The following is a 10,912-nucleotide window of genomic DNA, read 5'->3' on the forward strand; positions in this document are numbered from 1 at the left end:
GAAAGAGTCACATTTCTCTTGAGGTTAGGACTTTGGATAGGGGGAAAATATAGATGTTACATAAAATACATCATCTTCTTGTCAAAGAGGAAGGTTAGTAATCTGTAACTCCCTTTTATACATTCATTCTTTTTTCTAATGCCACATGCTAAAAAGTCACAGTCATCTTTCAATAATCATTTCTGTCTTTCTTATTTAAATATCTAAATGTTTCTGTTATGCATTGAATTTTGTCCTGATCCACCAAAAGATATGTGGAATACTAAGCTCCAGTATCTAAGAATGTGACCATACTTGGAAGTATGGTCTTTATAGAGCTAATCAAGTTAAAACGAGGGGTCAATAGGGTGAGTACTAATTCAGTATGACTAGTTTTTTTTGTTGTTTTTTTTAAAGGTTTTTGCTATAGAGCATGTGCCCTGGCCAGAAAGACAGAGAGAGACAGAGAGACAGAAAGCGAGAAATCATCCTCCAGGGGGAATGGCCACGCCACAATCCCTTCTCCTCCATTCTCCTCTCAGAATCTTGGGCACACACGCACATGTGCCCAGTGTGAGTTTAAGCCACCGGGTCTGGGACTCGAACTGTGGCCAACTACATGAGAGTCCAGTGACATAGCCATTATGCCATCTGCTGGTCGCAGTATGACAAATGTTCTGACCAAAAAAAACCAGATACACACAGAATTGAGACAAAGTGAAGAAAGGGAGAGAGAACTTTAAGGTAAAGGCTAAGGATTGAAGTGATGTATTTCCAAGTAAGGATGGAATTCTGACTACTTTTCCCTGTTTCCAAATCCTTCCCAGAGGGTGTGGGGGGAGTTACATCTACCAACGTTACTATATAGTAAGCCTTCTTATCTCTGTTACAGTAAGTTGCAGGTGTTTTTTTGCTGGTCTCTTCAGGAGACAAGGACCTTCTTTTTTAATCACCAATCTAAGCATTTCAAACTCAGCTATTACATACAAGCCTCCACTTCCAGATTTCTCACTTTTTTTGGGCCAGGCCAATGTAAAGGACTTTTTATACCAATTAACTCTCCTGCTCTCAAAACTGTAGAGAAAATACCATATCTCAGCACCCCAAGAAGCACACTTATCTTTCACTGGGTATGTCACTCAATTTTGTGCTTAATAATAAACAGTATTAATTATTATTTCTACAAAGTTGATTATAAGCCAGGGAAAAACTGTGACTGCTCTTCAAATGCCACACTTTCTTATTTGCTTTCACCATTCTTCTTTCTATAAACTTAGCACTATCCTTTTTTTCCTGAATTCCAATGTGTTTTGTACAGTGTTGTAACTTGTGTTGAATCTAGAAGTTTGTGTTTAACCAATACTACATTTTGTATATTTAAATTTTTACTTTTTCAAATCTCTTGTATCTGTACCAAATAAGTTGATACCCCCTGTTGATGTATGGCATAAACTAGTAGACTCCAGGGCAGTTTTTCTCCTCAACTTTGACATTTGGAAGCTGAGATAATAAGGTTTTTGCAGTGACAAATATAAGGACTTCTGAACTATTTGGTCATCAGAAAAGTCATGACCCATTTTGACATAGAAAAACTTGGAAAAATACACCACAGTCTTTTCCGATGACCCAATATTATCTGAGACACATATCCCTGTGATTGCATTCTTTGCAATAATTCATTTTATCATACAAATGTAGCAGGAGACTGTGCTAGACTGAAAAAGCCTTTGCACTTCATTGCCTTTGATTTGATGGCATTTTGGATTTTTTTTTTTTTTCATTCTGTATTTATTCAAGTGTCATCTTGAGAGTACTGGATCCCTAGTTAAGTGGAAGACTCTTCCCATGGACACACAGTTTAGCTCATAAGCATAAATACACTCATATGCCCTCTTTTCTACCCCTTTTACCTTTTAGTCTTAACTCATGTGACTAATAGTGGTTATATTGTGTGTGTGTGTGCTTGTGTTCTTAATAAACAGAGCCATTAGAAAATACTCTTTTCTCCATTTGGCTTGTCATTTGATTTAGGCATAAAAAATCTGCTCTTCTCACAGGGAAGTTAAATTGCCACCAGTTACTGGGGAAACTGAATCACCTTAGTTTGGTCCAGAAGTGACACCCTGATACATCTATACCATAAATTAATTTTTTTTTCTTAATTGCCAGATATACATGTACTTTTCAGGGAGTTACAGAGAGACATACACAGAGAAAGAGAGAGAGGAATAGAGAGGGAGAAATCACTTCTCCAATGGGGTATAGTCATGCCACAATCCTTTCTCCTCCATTTCACCAAAATGTTGGAATTTTTGGCATACGCAACAAGCTTGGCATGTTTTTCAAGCTCCTGAGGCTGGAATTTGAACACTCATTTGACTACTAATAATCTTCTTAGGCCTGAATTTCAATATTAATTTTTTTCAAGAGATCTTTCCTATTTTTCTAGTCTTAAATAATACCTATTTATCTGTCATAAATCTCTCAATTTAAGCATATACCTTCCTGGCAAGATCATTTATTTTTCTTTCAAGAATTAAAAAAAATATATTTTTTTTTCCTTGAGTTAGAGAGAAACACATAGAGAGGGAGAGACAGTCTTCCTGACAGCCTTTCCACTGCACTCCACCATCTGACCTCAAGATCATTTCTCAAGGGATTATGTTTACTTTGTTTATGCTTTGGTTCTAGGATTTATTAGCTGTCCTCACAATACTTCCTTAACAAATAAATAACTGAGTAATAGCGTGTGACCTGCTCTCTGCCCCGTTCCTTGTCAAGGTTTGTACTCTGTTGTATTTACTTCTTACTCTGCTGCAAGAAGTTACCATAAACTTCTTAGCTTAAAACAGCACAGATTTGTTCTGTCACAGCTCTGGAGAAGTCTAGAATAAGGCCTTGGAAGGACAACACTCTCTGAAGGTTCTAGGGGAGAATGTTTCCTTGTCTCTCCTGACTTTCAGTGGTGCCTGGCACTACTTGGGTGGTTGCAGCATAATTCCAATCTCTACCTCCATCTTCACATAGTTTTCTTCCTTATATTTCTGTGTCTTAAATCTCCCTCTTCCTTTTTTGTATGAGGTCACCCGTCATTGGATTTAGGGCCCAGGATGAGCTCAGATGATTTCATTGTGAGATTCTTAGTTTAGTTACATATGCAAAGATCTTTTTGACGAACAGGATCACACTCACAAGACCCAGGAGTTAGGACTTGAACATTTAACTTTGGCGATTACTATTTAACCTCTATAGGTTTAAGCTGATTAATGTGATTTGTGAGCCTGTGCACATAAACTAAGCCACTTTGAGGTCTAGATAAAATGTGTTACATGAAGTGGAGTAATAATTATTTTTTCTGCTGTTACATGGAATCCAGTAGTATTCTGGGGAATGGTGGCTTTGTTGATACGAGGAGATATTGCCTTTGGGGTGAACACTAATATTTTGTCAAAGGCAGAAGCTGAACATTCCTGATATTCCTTTTAGCAGCTTCACAGACAGAGGACATGACTAAGTAAAAATTCGAGTAGAAGAAGTTGGATAGTGAACACCTGAGGAGACTGTCACTGAAAAGAGTTTCTGGAGACTTCTTAAAATGACATGTGACAGTTTGAAGGGGCAAAGTGGTGAGCTCAGATTCACTGGAAGTGAGGACTAACTGTCAAGGTCAAGCCCATTTTTATCCATAGCCTAGTAAGGCCAGATGACATTTAGGTTACAGCTATAATTCATATACAAAATGAGATATTTCATAATTATAGGAAATAAAATAAGAAATTTTCAATTAATCATATTACTGTGAGAAGAATAAGATGAATAGTTGAAGTTCACAGAATCTTTCACTTAATTTTAGCCTTAAATTTACCGCTTTTTTCCTCATTAGCATTACTATAAAGCAGAATCAATGAGTGATTTGGGTCTTTCTCTCTTTGATTGAAATCTCTACCTAGTAAAGCTAATTAGAAATAGCAATATTAAAAAGTATAATCAGACTTATATTTAGGTAAAATAACTCCTTTGACTTAACTAACAGCCCACTATGGTGTTCTAAATTATCCAGGGTTAAAACAGTGAATGTTACTGGAAACTGTCTTATTTTATATTATCAGCTACTTTCACTTGCCATATGAATACATTTTTTCTAATACTTTCCAATATGAAAGTAATGCAGGAATGGTCTTGCATGCAAAACACCGAAGTTTTTATGATATATAAAAGGGAAAGTTACAAAGAACAAAAAATATAGTATCAGAATTTGGGGTTTGAGTATTAAATAATCACATAACCTTTAGTAAGTCATTTACTCTCTGATAAATTCAAAGTCCTCTCTTGGCTCTCCTGCTCTGTGATCCTAAAGAGGAATCATATGTGAAGATTAATCTGACTTTTGCAGAAGTCTGTTTAGAGGGCAGGTGTGTATGTAGCATTGGTTCTGTTAGAAAGGTTCTATATACTAAAAGATCAACTGTACATTTTTGGCAAGTTTCTTGAAATTCTACAGATGATTTCTCAAGAAGTCTCAAAGGAAACCAAAGTTAAATTAGCCCTATTTTCCTGGGGTTAACCATACTAGAGGGTAAAGCAGAAAGAGAATAAAAAGAGGGAATGATAAGAGACATTGAACTTTTTTACAAGAGAAATGCAAGTCAAAACCACAATGTGGTATCAATGACTGCTAGTCAAGAGGGCTGTGTTTAAAAGCAAATAACATCAGGTGCTGGTGAGGCTGTGTCAAAAGGAAACTTTCTGTACTGTTGATGGGAATATAACTTAGTTCAGCCACTGTAGAAAACAATAAGGAGACTCCTCAAAAGTTTATAAATAAAACTACCATATGATCCAGTAATTCCACTCCTTGGTATTTACTCAAAGAACAACAACAAAAAAAATCACTCATTCAGAAGGACACTTGCACATCCATATTTATTGAAGTATTCACAATAGCTAACACATGGAATCAACCTAGGTGCCTAGGAACAGATAATCAGATTGAAAATATGGTCCATATGCATGCTGGAATACTACTCAGCCATAAAGCATAGCAAGGCTCTGTCATTTGATACAAAGTGAATGAATATAGAAGTTGTAATGTTAAGGGAGATAAGTCAGACTGTGAAAGACAAACACTGTATACCTTGCTCAATATATGCTGCATTTCTGCGCTCCGTGGCAGAAAGCGAAAGATTGAAAGACATAATTGTAGTGAAAGAATGTGGAAACCAGAGGTTGTGTGGAAGGCAGGTAGATGGTGGGGGGACAGGGTAGGAGAGGCTCAGGAAACAAACATTTAACAGGCACAAGAATGCAAGGTTCCTTGTTGAAAGTGATGATATGATAGTATCATTGATTTGAATATCACATAAAGGATGCATGTTTTAATTGTACAGCATAAAGATGTTCAACAGTTAACATAAATACAAAACTATAAAATAAAATAACAGAAAAGGAGAGAAGGCATTAGATTTCATACATAGAAAAAAATCAGTGGAGTAACTTTTTTAACCTAAAATTTGCTAGTTAAATATTAGAATATTAGAAACTAGTATTATGTTTATGAAGAATCTACCATTTCTCAATACTTCTGTTTTTTCTTGAAAGTCACATCCAGATGTCAAATGTGTCTACTAGGCGAAGAGTTGGCAACGGGTATAGATGTATGTATGTGTGTGTGTGTGTAGGATTTTATTCTAATTAGAGATACTCACTACATAGATAATAACAGCACCTGTTTAATAATTTCTCTCATTTCTTAACAATATCTGACATATTGCCAGACATTGACTAAGCATTTTTCCCAAGTCATTTCCTTCAATCTTTAAAGTATTTTCAACTTCCCTGGTCTATTTTGATTTTCAGTTTAGGGTATACTATAGTTTGGTTGTGCCACCAAAAAAATAAGTGTGTTGAGATCTTGGTGCAATTTTGATAGGATTATGATGGTGAAAACTTAGTGCAATTGTGGTTTTGAAAGGGGAGGCCTTTGGGAAGTGATGGAAGTGATTGGACTTCAAGTTCAAGCTGTAGTGACTGCATTGTTGTGGGTTCATAAGAGAAATGAGGTAGAGACCCACAGACACAGAGATGCTCACTTGTTCGATCTCACCACATAATGCCATCTGCCATGTGATCCACCAGCAAAAGTCATGTTATTGGATCTAGTCTCTTAGCTTGGACTGTCAAAACTGAACTAAATAAATCTCTGTTCTTTTTCTTTCTTTCTTTTAAAACATTTTCCCAGAAGGCATGTGCACTTGCTAGAGAGAAACAGACTGGGGGAATGAGAAAGCACTGCCTTCCCCATGGGGAAGGATCACACTGAAATCCCTTCTTCTTCATTTCTCCCTTCTTTTGGGATTGGGCATGAATGCACATGGACCTAGCATGTTTTTAAGTCACTGAGTCCAGTATTCTAATCACGTGCTCAGCCATGTGAGATCCAGCTACTTTAATCACTGTGCTCTTGGCTAATTATTTTAATCACCCAGACTCTGGTATTTCAATTAGCAATACGGAGGACTAGAACTAAGAAATTTGGAAGATGGAACCAGCAGTTAGCATAATGGCTATGTCACTGGACTCCCAGGTAGTCAAACGCAGTTTGAGTTCTGAACCCGGTGGCTTAAACTCACACCAGTCATGTGTACATGTGTGCCTAAGATCCCAAAAGAATGGAGGAGAAGGGATTTTGGTGTGGCCATCCCCCCTGCGGGGTGATTTCTCACTTTCTGTCTCTCTCTCTCTTTCTCGTGAGTGTACACACCCTATGGCAAAAACCTCTCAAAAAAAAAAAAAAAAAAGAAGAAGCTTGGAAACCATTACTCTATGTTAACCACAAGCAAAAACTACAGTCTAAAACCAACAACTTTACAACTCTACCTCAGTAAGAGAATTGAGGTCACAGAGGAAAGGGTTCCCTACAAATTTGAAGAGATGAGCAAATACAAATATCAAAATTTATCAGACAGGAAAACTAAAGTAGGAAGCTCGAAGAAAACCAATGATTAAGTAGGAAAACTTAAACTGCAACTGATAAGTTGGAAGTTCATTGCAGACAAGTAACCATTTCAAAATACATACAAAGCATTCTATTTTTAATAAATCCTGCTTTCAAGAGAAACTATTCCATCAGAGCTTGACTTACTGGTGTTTTATCAGCGCTAATTTGTGGGAAGGAAATACCCAACTTCAGCTCTGTCTAGTCCTCCTGTCTCACCCAAGGGTGGAGAAAATCAGAGAAGTAATTATGAAGTCATGTGTGAAGGTTACAATCCAGGCACACAGGCTCATTGAAAGACCAAGACCTATCATATAACTATAGAATACTTTGTTCTCCCTCCACATCTCAACCACTACATCATAAAGGCCTGCTTACCACAGAACCTTTTACCGAGGACACCATACCCAGCTTTCAACAACAGCTGACAAAACTTGCCGAAGGGCAACAGTTTAAAAAGACATCGCAGCATCAGAACCACCCATGGCTGGGATGTTGGATTGACCAGGCCGGCAATTAAAAAAAACTCTGGCTATTATATTATGGGTTCTAATGCAAAAAGTAGAAAGCTTTTAAAAACAGATGCTAATTCTAAGAAAGAATTTTTTTTTTTTGAGAGATTTTCTCTATAGGGCACGTGCACTCGCCAGACAGACAGAGAGAGACATAGAGATAGAAAGCGAGAAATCACCCCCCAGGGGGGATGATCATGCCGCAATCTGTTCTCCTCCATTCTCCTCTTGGGATCTTGGGCACGCACGCACATGCACCCGGCATGAGTTTTAAGCCACCGGGTCCGGGACGTGAACTGCAGTTGACTACATGGGAGTCCAGCGACATAGCCATTACGCTAACTGCTGGTTCCCTTCTAAGAAAGAATTTTAAAATGCTAGAAATCAAAAACACTGTAACAGATATGGAGAATGCCTTTGATGGACTTACTGGCATATCTCACACAGTTTAGTAAAGAAGTAGTGTGCCTCAGGATATGTCAGGTCCCCTTGTTTGGAACTGAAACCTTGAGAAGTTAAGATCAATAACTCCAAAACAGCAGAACCCAGATTCTAATCCAGGCTTGTTTGATTCCAAAGCAACTACTGAGTCATTCTACTATCTATATTTTCTTTCTTCTTTATTTTAACATAATCTAATAAAATTAGCAATTAATAATTAGTAAGGTAAGATATATCAACAAGGGATAATACTTCTATACATTTGAAAGGAAAAAAGAAAGCTTTAGAAAATATTAGGTCGTTTCTATCATTTGGGGGCCAGCAGATGTCATAATGGTGACGTCGTTGTACTCTCACATGCCTGTCCGCAGTGCGAGTCACAGATCCGGTGGCTTAAAATAACATTGGGGCATGTGTGTGCCCAAGATCCTGGGAAGATGATGGAGGAGAAGGGATGGCAGTCTGGCCATCTGCCCAGGTGAGTGATTTCTCACTTTCTTTCTCATTGTCTCTCTATCTCCAGTGAGTCCCCACACCCTAAAGGAAAAACTTCTTAAAAAAATAAAAGACATAAGGAGACCAGCCGATGGCATAATGGTTATGTCACTGGACTCCCAAATAGTTGACTGTGACTGAGTATTGGATGTGGCAGCTTAAAACTCATGGTCGGTGGGTGTGCGTACATGCCCAAGATCCCTAGAGGAAAATGGGAAAGAAGGGACTGAGATGTGGTCATCCCCCTGGGGAGGTGATTTCTTCTTATCTCCCTTTTCTTCTTCTTCTTCTTCTTGATCTTCTTCTTCTTCTTGATCTTCTTCTTCTTCTTCTTCTTCTTCTTCTTTAATAATTATTTTATTTAACTTGGCAAGAGAGGACTAGCAAGAGAGATAAAGTGAGAAAGCAAGCCACCAGGTAAGGGATACAAACTGCGGTTGACCATGTGAGAGTTCAGTGCCCTTAACCACCGCACAACCTGCTGGCCTCAAATTTCTTAGTTTTTGTCTCTCTGTTTCTCTGACGAGCACATGTACCCTATAACAAAAATCTCTCTCTAATAAAAAAAAGACATTAAAAAAAATTTCTGTCATTTTAGGGGGCCAGCAGGTGGTCTGGTGGTTAAGGTACTGGACTCACACATGGTTTACCGTCATTTAAGCCCAGGAACCATTGGCTTGAAAATCATTCTGGATGTGTGTGCGTGCGTGCCCAAATCCCAGGACAATGAAGGAGAAAGGATTGTGGCATGGCCTTTCCCTGTATGGAGTACATTTTGCACTTTCCTTGTTACTGTCTCTCTCTAATGAGCAGATGTGCTCCATGGCACACCCCGCCCCTCCAATTCTATAATTTTATTAGTGATCAAAGATAACATATTTTGCTATTTAGACTATTTACATTTTTTATAATTTCAGATTTTAATATTAATAGTGAATCATAGGAGAATTTTTCCACAAGACCAGCAGATGATGGAACAGTAATTTCGTTGGACTGCCACATGGTTGACATGGTTTGAGTCCAGGATATACAGACTTGAAACTCACACTGGGTGCATGGTGTCTACACCTAAAATCCTGAGAGGACAATGGAGGTGAAAGGATAAATCACCACCCCCCCAAAAAAATAGAAAAAAATTGCCCTCATTTTCTACATTTTATCTCTTCTTTATCTACCATGATCATATAATAATAACTGAGGGAAGTCCTCTTCAAGTGAGGACAGTCCTTATAACATGCTCAGCCTTTCTAGAATCTTTTCTTCTTGAGAGTTTCTATGGTTCACATGTTTCAAAAGTTTATGTCATCCAGGTAGAAAATATAATAGCTATGAAGAGAAAAACGTTTTTGTTTTGATTTTTTTCAAACTTGTCACCTTGGAAGAGAAAATGACTCTTTATTTTGTACCTCAGACAGGAGGCAAACAGCACATGGCATTGCTGACTGAGCTGCAGAATCAAAATTGACAAATCCTGGAGGAGAAGAGACTTACCAGTGCGAAGCCAGGCATCGCTGTGCATGGCGCCTGGGCTTCCCTGGTGTCCTCCTGCTGCTGCTGAGCAGCCCCTGAGGTCCAGGTGACATTAGTCTAGCTTTTCAGACAAGTCAAAAAGGAAAGAATAATTTTATCATAAGGAAATAAAAGGGTTGGCATTGAAGACCAGACACTTGCTGCTCTTGTTGTGATGAAAAGCCAGAGAGAAAGGCTGCTGCTAAAACTCAGCATGGGGTAGGAGGAGAGCAGGAAAAATGGAATTACTTTTGACCATTGGTCTTCTTAAAGCTCACTGTATTTCAAGAATTACTAGCAAAGATTCAGGGATGACAAGAGTGCTGGTAAAATGCTTTGCACACGCAGCACCAGTGGCAGTGAAATCAGCACCATGCTTTTGGAAAGTGTTTTAACAAAAGCTCTTAAGAACCTCATCAATGCTCGTGCATTTGAATATGCATGTGATTCTGCTTACACACGTCTTGACACTAGGAAAATTGAAGGCAAACATGTATTGATTTAGAAATATTTGTCCAAGGGCAATAAAAGTCATATTAGCTTGATATGGTTAAGCGGGGGGAATTGAGTAAGTTCATGGAAAAGGGAAATTTAAGTTTATTTTGGTGCAGAAATTTTTGAAATCTATTCATAACCTTTTATATGGCGTGCATTTCCCATGGGCTATTTGAGAATTACAAGTAAATAGCATATCAATCTGGTGAACTATTATGAAGCTATCAACCAGACCAGTTAGGCAGGACAGATAGAAACACAGAAAGTGCTTATAGAGCAATGCTGTTTTGGCAAAAGCAATATTTAAATGTGTCTGTAAACCATGGTCAAAATATTATGAAACATATTCGAAGAAGATTATAAGAAGTAGACAAAAATTAATGTGCAAAAGAAATAAATTTTTAAAAGATTATTTAATTCCATTGGTTATTATTACTCTTTTTAAAAATTTGACCAGATAGAGATAGAGATAGAGAGAGATAGGGAA

The sequence above is a fragment of the Tupaia chinensis genome, unplaced genomic scaffold (genome assembly GCF_000334495.1).
Source record: "Tupaia chinensis unplaced genomic scaffold, TupChi_1.0 Scaffold140508_1, whole genome shotgun sequence".
Lineage (NCBI taxonomy): Eukaryota > Metazoa > Chordata > Mammalia > Scandentia > Tupaiidae > Tupaia > Tupaia belangeri.